Source organism: Crinia signifera, chromosome 4 (assembly GCF_055691185.1).
Source record: "Crinia signifera chromosome 4, ASM5569118v1, whole genome shotgun sequence".
Taxonomy (NCBI): Eukaryota; Metazoa; Chordata; class Amphibia; order Anura; family Myobatrachidae; genus Crinia; species Crinia signifera.
The window spans coordinates 267,432,860-267,448,118 of NC_139220.1; positions in this window are offsets into that span (position 1 = coordinate 267,432,860).

The following is a 15,259-nucleotide window of genomic DNA, read 5'->3' on the forward strand; positions in this document are numbered from 1 at the left end:
GGCGGCATCCTGGGCCGAAAGGGAATCCACGTCAATAGAAGAAGTATACAGAGCAGCATGCTGGTCATCTGCACACACGTTTACCAAGCACTACAGGGTAGATGTTACGGCATCCCAAGATGCTAGTATGGGGCGCAAAATATTGAGTGCAGTAGTATGACAATAGAATGTACAGACTACGGACGGAGATGGTTAAGTAACCGTATCCTTTTTTCTTTTCATTATGATAATGGATTGTCCCACCCAGTGAAATAAAACTGCTTGGGTATACCCAGAAGTATGCTGCCATGGGGAGGTAGTGGAAAGTACAGATTAGTACCTGTTAATAGGCTTTCCTCTACTCCACCATGGCAGCCGTTTTCCCGTACCCGTTAGTTGTTATATGTGTTGTGTATGGAGCTGTTTAATTTGGACACAGAGCCCAGGGGAGGAGGTCCTTATATAGGGGCAGTGTCTGTTTTTTGTGTTCCTTTCCAGATATCTACCCAAGAGGGCGTAACCCAGAAGTATGCTGCCATGGTGGAGTAGAGGAAAGCCTATTAACAGGTACTAATCTGTACTATTGTAATTATAAAATGTTTAACTGCCAGACACTTTTTAGTTCCGCTCAGGATTTTACCCCAAATGGTCATATATCTTGAGTTTTTGTGGTTCAGACTTCACAAAATTTTAAAGTGGGTGTGACATATACAGGGCCGGCGCTACCCACTCAGCAGCTCCTGCAAAGCAGGGAGGTGCCATGCTGAAAAGGCGCTCGCTCCCTCCCGGCTCTGCTAAAGCTGCCTCAGCCCTCACTGTCACTGCCTCCTGCAGTATGGAGAGGCCGAGCAGCTCCCTGCACCGCGCACACACTGTCCTCCTGCGACCTGCCCCCCTCTTCCTCACAGACACTTGCGCTGAGGCATGTAGCGCTGTCTGTAAATGCCTGGAAAATAGGTCTTGTCCGGATCCGCCACCTACCCATTGCTCCCTGCGCCTTTCAGCTGTCAATCAAATGACGAACAGGCAGCAGCGCCACCTCCCCTTCCTTCCCTCTTCTCAATGTGCTGTGCCACTGCCAGTCCTCAACACTCCACCCCCTCTATCTCCTCCCCTCTTCTTGCATCTCCTCCTTCTCTCCCCTCCTTTCGCCCTCAGTCACGAGTGCTGCACATACTTTTTGTACTGTTTTCGGATCGCATCGCACACACATTGCATGCATGCCGTGCGATGCGATCTAGCCCATAACGTATGCGATTCTCGCAGCGTGTATGGGCACCTTTAGTGCCTGCAACATTTTGCGGACACAGCACTGAGATGGTGTATGCATACATGTACATGCACCCGAGATCCTCCATAGGATCGCATGTTGCATACACTCCCACAATCGGGCTGCTGCTTGTTGCAATGGCAATGTGAAAGGGCGCAAAATGTATGGTTTGCAGGAGGGTGCCGGACACTAGCACCGGCCCTGGACATATCTCTCATCACCTGTATGTTTCTATGTGACTACTCTGAATTAGAATAAAACATCACTTTTATTGATTTTTCATAATTTTTTTTTTTTTTATTTAGCAGTGTAGAGGTACTTACAGTATACATATTTTTTTTTTTTTTGGTTTGTGTGTTCATGTTTCTGGAACTTCCTGATCCTTCCTGTGTGAAGATACAAATGTGTTTGCCTTATCAACAGTCCCACCTGGGATGTGTAAAGTATGTGCCAAACTTTGTTTTTTACTTTTCTGAATTCTGTAAAGCATTATATGTAATAATTTTGTAAAACTGTGTTCCCTGGTGTCACCAAAGCCACGCCCCTCCGGTGCAGTTTTTTTTTTTTTTTTAGGGGAGTGACTGCATTTTTCCTTGCTGTTTTTTGGCAGGCTGGGGACTTGCCAAATCTTCAGGAGCTGCTGGTAAGCCCCTGTTTTTTTCCTGCTTGTGCATGTCATCCATTCACCCCTGTTCTACCAATATGTACTTCATAATAAGTTCTTCTGCACAGAATATGGCCCCCTCACTCTAGTCAGGTAAAGGGACATTCCATTTTTGGGTATGTCATTGTGATGTTTGGTTGTGGACTTGACCATGTAATATTTTTTTTATATCCATACCCTTCTTTGCCTGTTGTCAGAAAAAATCTGTATCTGGAGCCATTGTTGCACAGAACAGCAAAAGGTCTGCAGAAATGGCGCATAGGACTCCCAGTTGATATGTTTAATAAATCTGGACTCGTTTAGAGAATGTATTACCAGATAAAAATTGTATTACATTAAAATAATACATTTAACACAGCAGAGTGCAAACGCGAAAGAACACGTAATGTGCAAATGCAAACAAATGGCAGTTTAGTATAGCACGTACAATGGCAGGCATATACAAAAAGACGGGGGTATAATCAACATTTATCTCACCATGAAAGGTGGGCTCGGTGCTCAATAGATGGTGGGTCCCGGGTAGCAATATATTGCACCACGGCACAGGCTTGGATAGAAGTGATGGCGTAGTATTCTCCCGTCAGTATGTTGTATAGGTGCAGCAGAGTTTCCCTGTAAATTGTATTCAGTGGCATTTATGCAGATTTATTCAGAGTAAATAGGCTGAGCACTCATGCTGCAGAGTGACCCTGTGGCATACACGGTGCTAATAATAGCCAAGGTTTGCATTGTAACAAGTTTGTCCTTTTCTAAGATAAATACAAGACATTGGATTTCCTGTTTTCGATGGTTGAAGCCTTCGCTAGTGTTTCTGTGGGTACAGGCCAGGTGTAGAGGTAAGTGTCTCTGGTATGGTAAGGGCTGTGTACAATGGACACCAGGGGGCAGTCCAAGCAGATGGGAGTTCAGAAGCTGAAGCATCAAGCCCCATATATGCAGAAATACAGGCCTAATAAATGGCGAGATCAGAATACTCATGGGTGCACAGACAATTTACCGTATTATATTTATTTATTTCCTGATTTATTTTGTAATCATTGCAACGTTATCTTTTATTTTGCAACTGGCATTTGGACAATAAATTGTTGTGACGTATGTAGAGTGGGGTAAGCTTGCGGACAGGACTTGGCATTCTAAATGATCTAGACCAGAATGCTTAGCGGCGGCTGGACCCCTTAATTCATCGATGGCTGTAAGTGTACATCGGTGATCTCTCAGATCCTTCTAATTAATGCAGAGTGTAACCTCACCATGCTTCTGAAATGGTGCCCTGCTCTGCTGCACTTCCCAATCTGAGGCCAGGTGGATGTTTAGTTTAAGTATGGAAAAAGTCCAAAATAATATTTTTAAAAAAGCGCAAAAAACTCTGACCATTGGCATGTCAACAGTTTGTCCGTGTCAATCTAGTGCTTGTCGACATTAGTTCTGTTGACCTATCATCCAGATCCCCATGCCCATACAGGCCACACCCTTCCTTATATTAATGAGGCAGTAGCACCATCTTTGGGGTCATAAATCGTGAAAATTTCTCTTTCAATGGTCCTGGTGACACAGCTCAACATTAGGATGTAGGAGGGTCCGTAGGAGCCAGGCACCTATCCTAAAGCTTTAGAGGGTAGGCTCCTCCCCTACTGCATCCCAGACTCTTCAGTTCGTGTTAGGTGCCCACTGGAGTGGGTGCTATTCTAAAGGGCTGCGGGAGCTGCCGAAGGATTAGCGTAGTTAGGGTTTTTTATTATTTTATTAACTTTTCACTCTAGCTAGGTAGGCACAGTGTGAGGATTCTCATTAGTGAATCCTCACACTGCTAGCGCAGCAGGAGCTGACAGAAGCGCGTCCTGTCAGCTCGCTGTGCACAGGGGAGACGCTGTCTGGCCTCCCTGTGCAGCGCTTACAGCTTCTTTTAAGAAGCTGCCTGGGCTCCGGAGCGCTCTGAAACCGGCTTCACGCTAGGTGGGGATCATGGGGGACAGGCGCTCCGTGATGGCGGTGGCCATTTTCTGCGGAGCTTACACACTGAGCTCCTATGAGAGGACAGCAGTTTGTTACAGGCATGTTCCAAGTGGTCCCCAGCTGAGGGGGAGATACTGGAACTAGGAGATCCTACTAAGGGAGCGGCTGTCTGGGGGTGGTTGGCGCCAAAAGTCACGGACCCCGCAGCAGCAGGGACTTGGTCTCTTCCCTCACTCGGTTTTGGCGCCATTCGGAACGCTTGTAGCGGTACTGAGCTGGCTGACAGATCCTGACAGAGTGATTGGATTTCCTGGGCATCGCTTTCCCTATTCTGAAGACTACAGACAGCTAAGGGACTGCGTACATTGGCTTTGTGTAAATGCCTGTACATTTTGCGCTGTGACTGTGTTATTTGTGAACATCATGTCTGTGCATCCGTCTGTGGTTTTGGGGGAGGGAGCCCCAGATACATTGAGCGCTTGCAGTGTTTGTACACTGAAATTTGTCCCTGAGCAGATGGCCAAGGGGGGCTTGTGTATTGCTTGCGCTGCTGTGAAACCCATGGGGAGTGAACCCCAGAGGGTAGAGCAATTGGAACCTGCGTGGGCCAGTGCCCTGGGCAGGTCGATTAATGCTTTAGTGCAATTGCTGGACAGACAGAGTGATGTCTTGGTAGATTCTCAGAGACCTATGTCATCATCTCAGCAGTCCTCTGGCTCCTTGCCTCTTACTCAGGCAGATCCTGCTTTCCTACAGGTGATGCAGGATACTGCAAAGGGGATTAACAGGTTTAGTGAATTGCTAGACAAGATTGATGTTGAGGCTGTGGGGACCCCTAAAAGGTCTTACTCAGTGCCTTTAATGGTTGATGAGGAAGAGGGAGCATATGCAGACATTCCCTGGGAGCAGGGTGATGATTCTGAGGATTCCTCAGCCGCAGGGGTGGAGGATTTGATTACTGCTGTTAAACAGGCTTTAAATTTGTCTGTGGAAGATAAAACTCCTGCAAAAGGTGTATTTAAACGGCAGCGTAAGGAAGCTGTTACTTTCCCTTCAGATGAAGGTTTACAGGATTTATTGGAAGGGGCTTGGAAAACGCCCGATAAAAGGCTGCAGATGCCTAAGAGATTCTTAAGTCTGTACCCCATGCCTGAGTCTCATGCGGATCTCTGGGAGAAAGTTCCAGTGGTTGATGCTTCTGTGGCACGTTTGTCAAAAGCTACTGTTTTACCAGTGCAAGGGTGAGCAGCTTTTAAGGACCCCGTAGACAAAAAGCTGGAGGGTAACCTCAAAGCAATATTTGAAGGGGTGGGATACACCCTACGTCCTCTGATTGCTTCAGCCTGGGTCTCTAAGGCCATGATTGTATGGGCCAATGATTTGTGCACTATTTTACATGCTGACCCCTGTGTGTTATTGCTTGCGGAGAAGCTGAAAGCAGCAGCAGAGTATGTGCTAGAGGCTGAGGAGGAAGCTCTCAAAAAGGCTACTAGAGTTTCCACAGTGTCTGTCAATGCCAGGAGAGTGCTCTGGCTTAAGGCTTGGGAGGCAGATAACGAGTCTAAGAAGGCCTTAGAAGCATTAGCTTTTAAAGGAAAGCTGTTATTTGGCTCTGAACTAGAAGAGATTATTAAGCAGGCCACAGGTGGCAAAAGTACTTTCCTGCCTGCCCCTGCAGCCATGCAGACATCAAGATTTTCTGCTTTCAGGCCGTCCTTTCGGCCCTCCCCTAGAGGAGGTGCGTCCTTTCGAGGACAGTCTTTTAGGGGAAAGTTTCAGTCCTCCAGGGTTAAGGCCCCAAAGTCAAAATTTGGTTCCTTTCATAAGAAACCAAACACCAAAGGAGAGGACAAACCCTCCGCATGACTGCCAGGGGATTTGCCCGGTGGTGGTCAAGGTGGGGGGCGTCTGTCACAGTTCAGGGAAGCATGGGCATTGTTAGACCAGGATTCCTGGGTATTAGATATTATATCCCAGGGTTACAGAATTCCCTTCAAAGGTCTTCCTCCGAGAAGATTCATTCCCACATCACTACCAAAGGAGGCTCGGCTCCGTGCGGCTCTCTTGAGAGTCACTAAATGTCCATTTGTGGGTAGACCATTTCAAAATGGAGTCTCTACGGTAAGTGCTGCTGGACCAGGGAGAATTTTTGGCGTCCATGGATGTCCAGGACGCGTACCTTCATGTCCCTATACACCCAGAACACCAGGCTCTGTTGAGGTCTGCGATAGGAGACCTGCACTTGCAATTCCAGGCGTTGCCCTTCGGACTGGCCACAGTGCCAAGGGTATTCACCAAAATAATGTCTGTAATGGCGGCTGTGCTTCGACTGAGGGGAATCACGGTGATCCCATATTTGGACGACCTGCTGTTCAAAGCGGAGTCAGCAGACATGTTGCAGAGTCACTTGGCAGAAGCCATCAATTTTTTTCAGGCTCACGGCTGGCTTTTAAACTTACAAAAGTCTCAGTTGGTGCCGTCACAGAGACTCCAATTCCTGGGAGTTGTTCTGGATACCCACTTACATCGGGTATTTTTACCAGAGGCAAAGGCCAGGGATCTGGCTGCCTTGGTCCAGGAGATTCTCGGCTCTCGGAGCACATCAGTATGGAGGTGCCTCAAGCTGCTAGGGAAGATGGTGGCGTCTTTCGAGATGTTGCAGTTCGCCAGGTTCCACTCTCGAGTGTTCCAGTGGAACATTTTGACGACTTGGTCAGGAAACACGCAAACCATGAAGTCTGAACAGATAGTGTTGTCTTCAGAAACTCGATCCTCCCTGAAATGGTGGACAGAGGTGGATTCCCTTCAGTGGGGTCGGTCCCTACAGTCCTGGAGCTGGCTGGTAGTCACTACCGACGCCAGTCTCAGGGGCTGGGGGGCAGTAGTCTTGGACCTGCGTCTGCAAGGCTTGTGGACCCCAGAGGAGTCTGCCTTACCGATCAACATCTTGGAACTGAGAGCTGTGTGGAAGGTGATTTCTCTGGCGGGAGAAAGGTTACAGAGGCTCCCTTTAAGGATTCAGACTGACAATGCCACAGCTGTGGCATATCTGAATCACCAGGGAGGCACACGCAGCAAGCTGGCTATGTGGGAGGTGTCCCGAATCTTCTTGTGGGCGGAACAGAATGTTCCAGCATTATCAGCAATATTCATACCAGGAGTGGAGAATATAGAGGCCGACTTCCTGAGCAGGGAGGAGCTGATGGAAGGGGAATGGAGCCTGAACCCACAAGTATTTCACCAGATTACACTGAGGTGGGGAACCCCGGATGTGGACCTGATGGCATCCAGGTTCAACCATCAGGTACCCAGGTTTTATGCCAGGACGAGGGATCCACTGGCAGAAGCAGTGGATGCCATGACTATCCCCTGGGAGGGGAATCTTTATGTTTTTCCGCCAGTTCCAATGCTGGCAAGAGTGTTGAAAAAGATACAGGCCCAGACAATTCCAGTAATTTTAGTGGCCCCAGATTGGCCAAGGAGGTCCTGGTACTCGAGGCTTCAGAGATTGTCTGTGGACTCGTGGCGTCTACCTCTGAGGTCAGACCTTCTAAAACAAGGACCGTTCAACCATCTGGATTCAGCTCGATTAATTTTGATGGCCTGGCTGTTGAAACCGCCATTTTGAGAAATAAAGGATTCTCAGAGGCGGTGGTTAACACAATGATAAAAGCCAGAAAGTCAGTGTCTTCAGCGAATTATTATAGGGTCTGGAAGACCTATATTCGATGGTGTGAAAGACAGAAGTCACACACATCACGCTTTAAATTGGCAAAACTGTTGGAGTTTTTGCAGGATGGCTTTTCCTCCGGGTTAAGCCTTCAGTCACTCAAAGTACAGATCTCGGCCTTGTCAATTTACTTCCAAAGAAGGATTGCATTCTTACCGGAAGTACAGACCTTCCTGCAGGGGGTATCCCGATTGAAACCTCCCTACAAGCAACTAGTAGCACCATGGGATTTATCTCTGGTTTTGGAGTGTCTTCAAAAGGCGCCTTTTGAACCATTAAGGTCGGCTGATCTTAAATTCCTTACTTGGAAACTGGTATTTTTGTTGGCAGTGGCGTCAGCAAAACGAGTATCGGAGTTGGGAGCATTGTCATGCAAGTCTCCCTTCCTTATATTTCATGAGGATAGGGCTGTCCTTCGGACAGTACCCCAATTTTTACCAAAAGTAGTCTCTGCTTTTCATCTAAATCAGGAGATAGTTCTGCCTGTGTTTCAACCCCCAGAGGGTTCAAGGAAAAAGGACAAATTGAGGAATTTGGATGTTGTGCGCGCCTTGCGCGTTTATGTGGACAGAGTTAAGAGTGTCAGAAAAACTGATACTTTGTTAGTTTTGTATGACATACACAAAATTGGTTGGCCTGCATCTAAGCAGACCATTGCTAGGTGGTTGCACTCTGTGATTGCATTTGCATATACTAAAGTGGGTAGGCCTGTACCGGCCAGGATTAATGCGCATACCACCAGGTCGGTTGCCACCTCTTGGGCGGTTCGACATGGGGCAACAGCTGAGCAGGTTTGCAGGGCTGCCACTTGGTCATCTGTTCATACCTTTGCCAAATTCTATAGGTTCCATGAGTTCGCATCAGAGGACGCATCATTCGGGCGAGCAGTGATGAGAGCTGCAGACCTGAGCGTACCCACCCAAAGGACCGGCTCTGGAACGTCCCAATGTTGAGCTGTGTCACCAGGACCATTGAAAGAGAAAAAGGGATTTTTGAAAACTTACCGTTCGAATCCCTTTCTCTGATATGGTCCTGGTGACACAGCGATCCCTCCATTACGCTCAGTAAGTATGCCAGGTTCATGATGTTTCATGTTATATGGTTAAAAGTTGTTTTAAAAAAAATGTGCATATAATGTGTGCAGGCGTTTGTACTGAGTTAATGTATTCCAGTGGCTTTGAAAGATTGAACTGAAGAGTCTGGGATGCAGTAGGGGAGGAGCCTACCCTCTAAAGCTTTAGGATAGGTGCCTGGCTCCTACGGACCCTCCTACATCCCAATGTTGAGCTGTGTCACCAGGACCATATCAGAGAAAGGGATTTGAACGGTAAGTTCTTACAAAAATCCCTTTATCACAAACGCAATAGTTTGGAGATGTGTATGTAATAAATCTTCCTAATTTCTTTACAAAATTATATATTCACGTAATGTCGACATTTTATCTTACTCTATACATTTTTTTTTTTTTTTATGTTACCACATGTGTTTTCCATAGATCTATTACCTGCTGAAACATATTGCTTTTAGTGTTCTTAAACTGTTCCCTCTTTTCATTGTTCACACTTTTCTGAATAGTACATAAAATGTAAGGATTCTCTGTTAGAAATTGTGCGTGTTCATCTTTTTGTACGTTTCTAGGATTGGCAGTCATCTGTGGATCCAGAGATGCAGAATTGTCTTGTAAGCAGCCAAGGAGATTGCCAACAACCATTTTTTTTCCAGGAACCCTGGAAGTAGAAGACCAAAAATTGCCTAACTGCAGTAGAGAAGATCCCTATGTTTTGTTAAAGGAGAACAAGTCAAGGTTTCCGTTCAATTTTATTACCTTTTTTTTATATTTCAAATTCAGTTACAGTTGACTGATAATGGTTATCTTGTGTGTAAGACACTGAGGGCATGACTAGGAGGTTGGAGTAAAGCAAGTAACTGTGCACCTGGACAAACTATGTCCCTGCATGGGGTGCAAATACATTTGTGTTTGCATGCCTGGTAAATACTGGCAGCTTTTTGCATTCAGCCTACAAATAATGGACCGCTTTGTTTTTACACTACAATTTACTTAAATCTGTCATCTATATACAGTATATTTTCAGTATTATAAGTTTAATCAAACTTCAAAATTAACTGAGTTTAACATTTTATGCAGATTTTCTTAATGGACATTTGTTTGGACCCTGCCCATTACAATGTTAATAAACTATGTGCTATGCTTGGAGCCATTATGGAATTTCCTGAATGGAGACACCACTGTATCTGGACAAGAGACATTTTCATGTATAATTCACCTTAAATATACATTACATAAATGGGACAATGTGTTATATTGCTCTTTTGGGAACCCAGTGGCCTTAAGGTATATATGTACACCAGTAGTGTTATTGGCAGACTGGATTTCCCTCCTAATAGAGAATTTTTGGTGCTGAATTTTGGTCCTTTAGTCTGTTATGATTGTCTATAGGCCATTATACATGTCTGATTAGACTAGTTGAACCCGATTTCACTTGAACTTCCCCGGCAGTCCTCACATTCGGTTTGTGCCGTTTTTCACATCTGATAAATTGCGTGCAAGTTATCGCATGTAAAAGGACTCCTGGGGAGCTGCTGGGGGAAATGTGATGCTATACATTGGGTGCTAAAGAGTACCTGCGATGTGCAGCCCTTCCAACCGTTTCGAATCAGATGGCAAACACTTGCGATTTGACCCAATTTCACTCGATTTCTCAGCCTGAAAAATGTTGAAATCCGGTGAAAACAGGCCAAATCGCACAAGTGTATGGGCCTTTAGGACCTTGCATTTTAAGGCCCCCATCCACTTGTCCGATTTGCCCTGTCTTCAGGTTCAGACAGATTGGAGCTAGACATCTGAAGAAAGCAGGTCAAATGTGAGCTCCCTCCTATCATATGCATGGCCTGTCTCTGATCCATTTGTGATCCTTTGGTGATCCGTTTGATCTGAATCCATCAGGGGTCTTACTTTCCTGCCAGTTCAGTTATAAAAAAAATTATCAGCTGTTTGCATTTCAGTCTTAAGGCCCCCATACACTAGGGCGACTTGTCCTGACTTCCCCCTGAGCTTCCCCGGCAGCTCCTTGGGGGAGCTTGATCAGATTGGCACTTGATGTGCCATTTTTTACATGTGATAAATCGTCTCGATTTATCACATGTAAACCCGGGGAGCAGGGGGGGGGGGGGGGGGGGGGCTGCAGAACAGGGCTGCTGGTGGGGGGCGCTGCTAAGGCAGCGTGCAGGGGACGCTGCGGGGGACAGTGACGGAGCCGGGCAGGGGGAGGCGGGAGCTGTCAGTGCTGGGAAAAAAAGCCCATACAATGAATGGGCAGCCTGTGATTGGCTGAGCGCTCTCTCAGCCAATTGCTGACTGGCTGAGAGAGCGCTCAGCCAATCACAGGCTGCCCATTCATTGTATGGGCTTTTTTTTTTTCCAGCGCTGACAGCTTTTCCTGCCCGGCTCTGTTACTGCCAACTCTGTGTCCCCCGCAGCGCCCCCGTCTTACTAGCAGCGCCCCCCTCGCATTGACGGCTCCCTGCGGAGGTAGTGCAGGCGGGGACCGCAGGCGTCACAGAGCAGAGACTGTTGGCGCGGCGGGAGAATAGAAAGAAATCTTATTCAAAAGACTGGGTGGCTGCTGATTGGCTGAGAGCTCAGCCAATCAGCGGCCGCCCGGTCTTTTGAAAAGGATTTCTTCCTATTCTCCCGCCGTGCCTGCGGTCCCTGCCTGCACTACCTCAGTCTTTAGGGTCATACACACATTAAGGCGTGGGCTTAGTGTTGTGTGCTAAGCAATTTAGCATAGGAGATTTGCCTTGACCTTCCTGGTGTCTAGATCTCCCATACACACAGTGATATGCACTAAGCCAGTGGTTTTTAAACTCGGTCACACAGTTCACATTTTCCAGGTCAGCCGGCAGGTGCACTCATTACTGACTGACACATTTTAAAAGATTCACAGGTGGAGCTAATTATTTCACTTGATTCGGTGAGGAGACTTGCAAAACATGCACTGTGTGAGGTCCCGAGGACCGACGTTAAGAACCTGTGCACTAAACGATTTGTGCAAACTAATGTTTTGTGTGCACTAGCTTTTGACTGCATGTGCTAAAGATCTAAACCAGTGGTTCCCAACCCTGGTCCCCCAACAGTGCATGTTTTCCAGGTCACCCAGCAGGTGCACTCATTATTCAGACACATTTTAAAAGATCCACAGGTGGAGCTTATTATGTCACTTGTGATTCTGTGTGGAGACCTGGAAAACGTGCACTGTTGGGGGTACTTGAGGACCAGGGTTGGGAACCACTGATCTAAGCCGATGACACGTGGCACTGCGCATTGCCATCACTATAGGGCATGTATGTTCAAACTATTGCCCTCCAGCTGTTGTGAAACTACAACTTCCATCATGCGTTGCCACAATTTTACTATTGGGGAGTGCTAAATCTATGGCGAGGCATATTGGTATGTGTAGTTTCACAACAGCTGGAGGGCCACAGTTTGGACATGCCTGCTATAGGGTGTACACATGGAGAGTACTGCTAATTTATAAGCAATCTACACAGATCGCTTACAAAATAGGCAAAAATTGCCATGTGTGTATGACTCCTTATTCTCTGTAGAGTGATATGTTTTTTTTTTTGTTTTTTTTAAATGGCCTTGAATTCTCCTTCCACAATGGGTTGTGTCCTCTCTGCTGATGAGCTACTGTAATCAGGCTGAAGGGTGCAAGGTGCCGTTTTTAAATGCTGAAAATGGCACCCGAATTAAGCCGATCTTGCACCGTTCGCTGGGCCGAATTCGCTTAAAATTGCTTGCACCCCTATGGAGGTGCAAGCACTTTTAAGCAAATTCAGTCCGCCCTAAAGTGCGCCTTGTGCCGGGATGATTCGCTAGTGCGAATCATCCCCTTTGTATGTCCCCAAAAAGATTCTTCTTGTTAAACATTTCTTTTTCTGGTCTCAGGACATGGCAAGAGATAATACCACTATAAATAAAGACATGCTGTTTGTTGTAAACGAGTGATGGATTCCCACTGACCTCTACACATCACTGACTGAACTTATCTCCTATGTCATTATCTTGCCCTCCTACTCCATGACCAATCCATCTCACTTCTCCTCCCACTTCAGCATGCTGGGGCTGGATGCCATAATCACCAGAGTAACCACTCGCAGTGGTCACTGTCCCGTGCACTAGCGTGTTAAGGCGAATGGTGCTAATGCAAATGATCATTTTACAGGTGAAAGCACATCATTATCTACCCACATCATTCATTTGTGTTGGGAGGGAGGGAGAAGTTTTACCATGCTGGTAACGTTACCCGTGTTGCAATGGAATGTCAGATTTTCTTTTCTTGATTTTTACATACAAGTTTTAATAGGCTAAACACAAAATGTAATGCTTAAAAATTGTCAAGCTGGACATCGTAAATGCAGAAGATTTATGTGTTTAGAGAGAGAAGGAATTTTGTTGTCACCGTAGAAAACATTAGGTGTGGCTTTAATTGTCTATGTTTAGGGTAAAAAGTGGTCATACCGCATTTTTAAAAACTGGAGGTGGAGTCAAACATTAGGTAAGCTCAGACAGAACTATGGAATGATCCTGTTTCTTTCTGAGATGTTTTGCCTCTTGTGATATTACACAAATATAGGGCCAGATGTACGAAGCTTGAAAAGTGATAAAATGGAGAGTGTCAAATGACCAACCAATCAGCTGCTGCCTGACATTTTTCAAAACACAGCCTGTGACATAGCATTCAGCTGCTGACTGCTATGTCACAGGCTGTGTTTTGAAAAATGTCAGGCAGGAGCTGGTTGGTTGGTGGCCTATCACTCTCCATTTTATCACTTTTTAAGGCTTAGTACATGTCGCCCATATCATTTTGGATCATAACACTTTTAGCCTTAAAGTCCATACACACTGGGCAATTATGCCCAGTGTGAATGGTGCACGATGATGGGGAAAATAGCTGAAAAATGCTCAGTGCATACACACTGAGAGTTTTTCTCCCATGCCCAGCCATTTTCCCCTGGGGTGGGTCGGCTTTCCATAGCAGGACACTATGGAAAGCCATCCACTCGTGATGCCAGCGGCGACCGGCAGTGATGATGCAGGAGCACGCAGCAGCGCTCACTGCTCATCGCTGCCCCGTACACACTGGGCTGCTTTCATGCTGAACGCCGCTCAGACCAGAAAACTGAGTGGCTTTCACATGAGTCACCCAGTGTGTACGCGGCTTAAGTAGTGACCATAAAAATAATATATAAATATTTTATTAAGCCGTTTATTATGTGTGTTTTGGCCATGCCTTTCTAACTGTACTTTTTCTCTAGGTTCATTTGACTTCTGCGATTTCCACAGATACCTGTGTTGAGAATCAGAGCGATATGCCCAACATTTAAAAGTGGTGACAACTGGACTGGAGGTGTGTATTGAATATGGCACATGATAGGTCAGAAGCTGTAGCCAATCCTGAGTTACTTCTGTCCACTGACACGGACCCCTCGTCTCCTCAGCCCGCTGTGAAATGCAGTGCTCAGTCCCCCATAGCATGTCATTGCACGCGGATCTGGTCACTGCACATCTGCAGACTATTGTGCTGGAGTAATTTCTAACCATTTGTAAACGACGAGCATGGTCCCTTTAACAGAGCGAAAGACACTCTCTCCTGCTTTGTAAATCTATGCAGAGATTTCCTTGTTGCAGAATACCAGGAGGCAGCTGCAGCTTCAATGTCCCATTCGTTAAGGGATTACTTGTTCATTGTTATTCGGGACTCTTCCTTATCATACTGCCATCAATGGCTAGTGACTTACAGTAAGATTACCATCACACAGGAACAATTGCATTCTCCTTTTACGAAGTCCATCACGGGAACTCATTAACTGGTAAAACCAAAGCAATGCTTTTGGATCTTTAGCCTCCAGGTGGAAATGGTATTCACTAGTGTCCATATCCCTGCCCTGCAGGTGAAAAGCCTCACTATTTCCTTGCATAACTACTGGAGGATTGGGGGGGAAGCTGCAATATGTAGCTGATTTCCCTGACACCGGCAATGATAAAGGAGGGTTTTGCAGGCCGCCTGCTGTATACAAAACCATATGTGGAGTTCATTTAATAGCTTGATCAGGTTCACACATTGAAGAGTGCGTTCCAGGTAAACACCTGTCACAGCGCTGTGCTATAAATAGGCAGCTTCACATCACCCGCTGAAATAGGCATAGCATATTGTCCTAAAACTGGTATGCAAGGCGTTTCTGTGCAACTTGCTGGTCAGCCGGTGGACTTTAGTATATGAATCGGTGCTATTGCTCCATAGTATTGGCGGTTCATCAGATATGCTTCCTAGTAATATCCAGCTGGAGACTAGCGTAGTGAATGAACGAGGATAAAGTGCATCTCAGGACACGGGTGATGGCGGGAATAGTCTGTCTCTCTCTAAATCCAGCTCCAGCTGATCTCGATGTAGAGACTTACCAGCGACTCCGACTGCCTGAATCTCTGTGACGGTCAGCGTCCGTTGTCTTAGTGCTGCTAAGCATGCAAAGGGTTAATTGTACAAACTTCCGAACCTGGCTGACAAATTTGCAGAGAAATTAGGTCACGCCGGAACAGATTGTGAATGGAGTTTACCTACGTTCCCATGGTAATTTT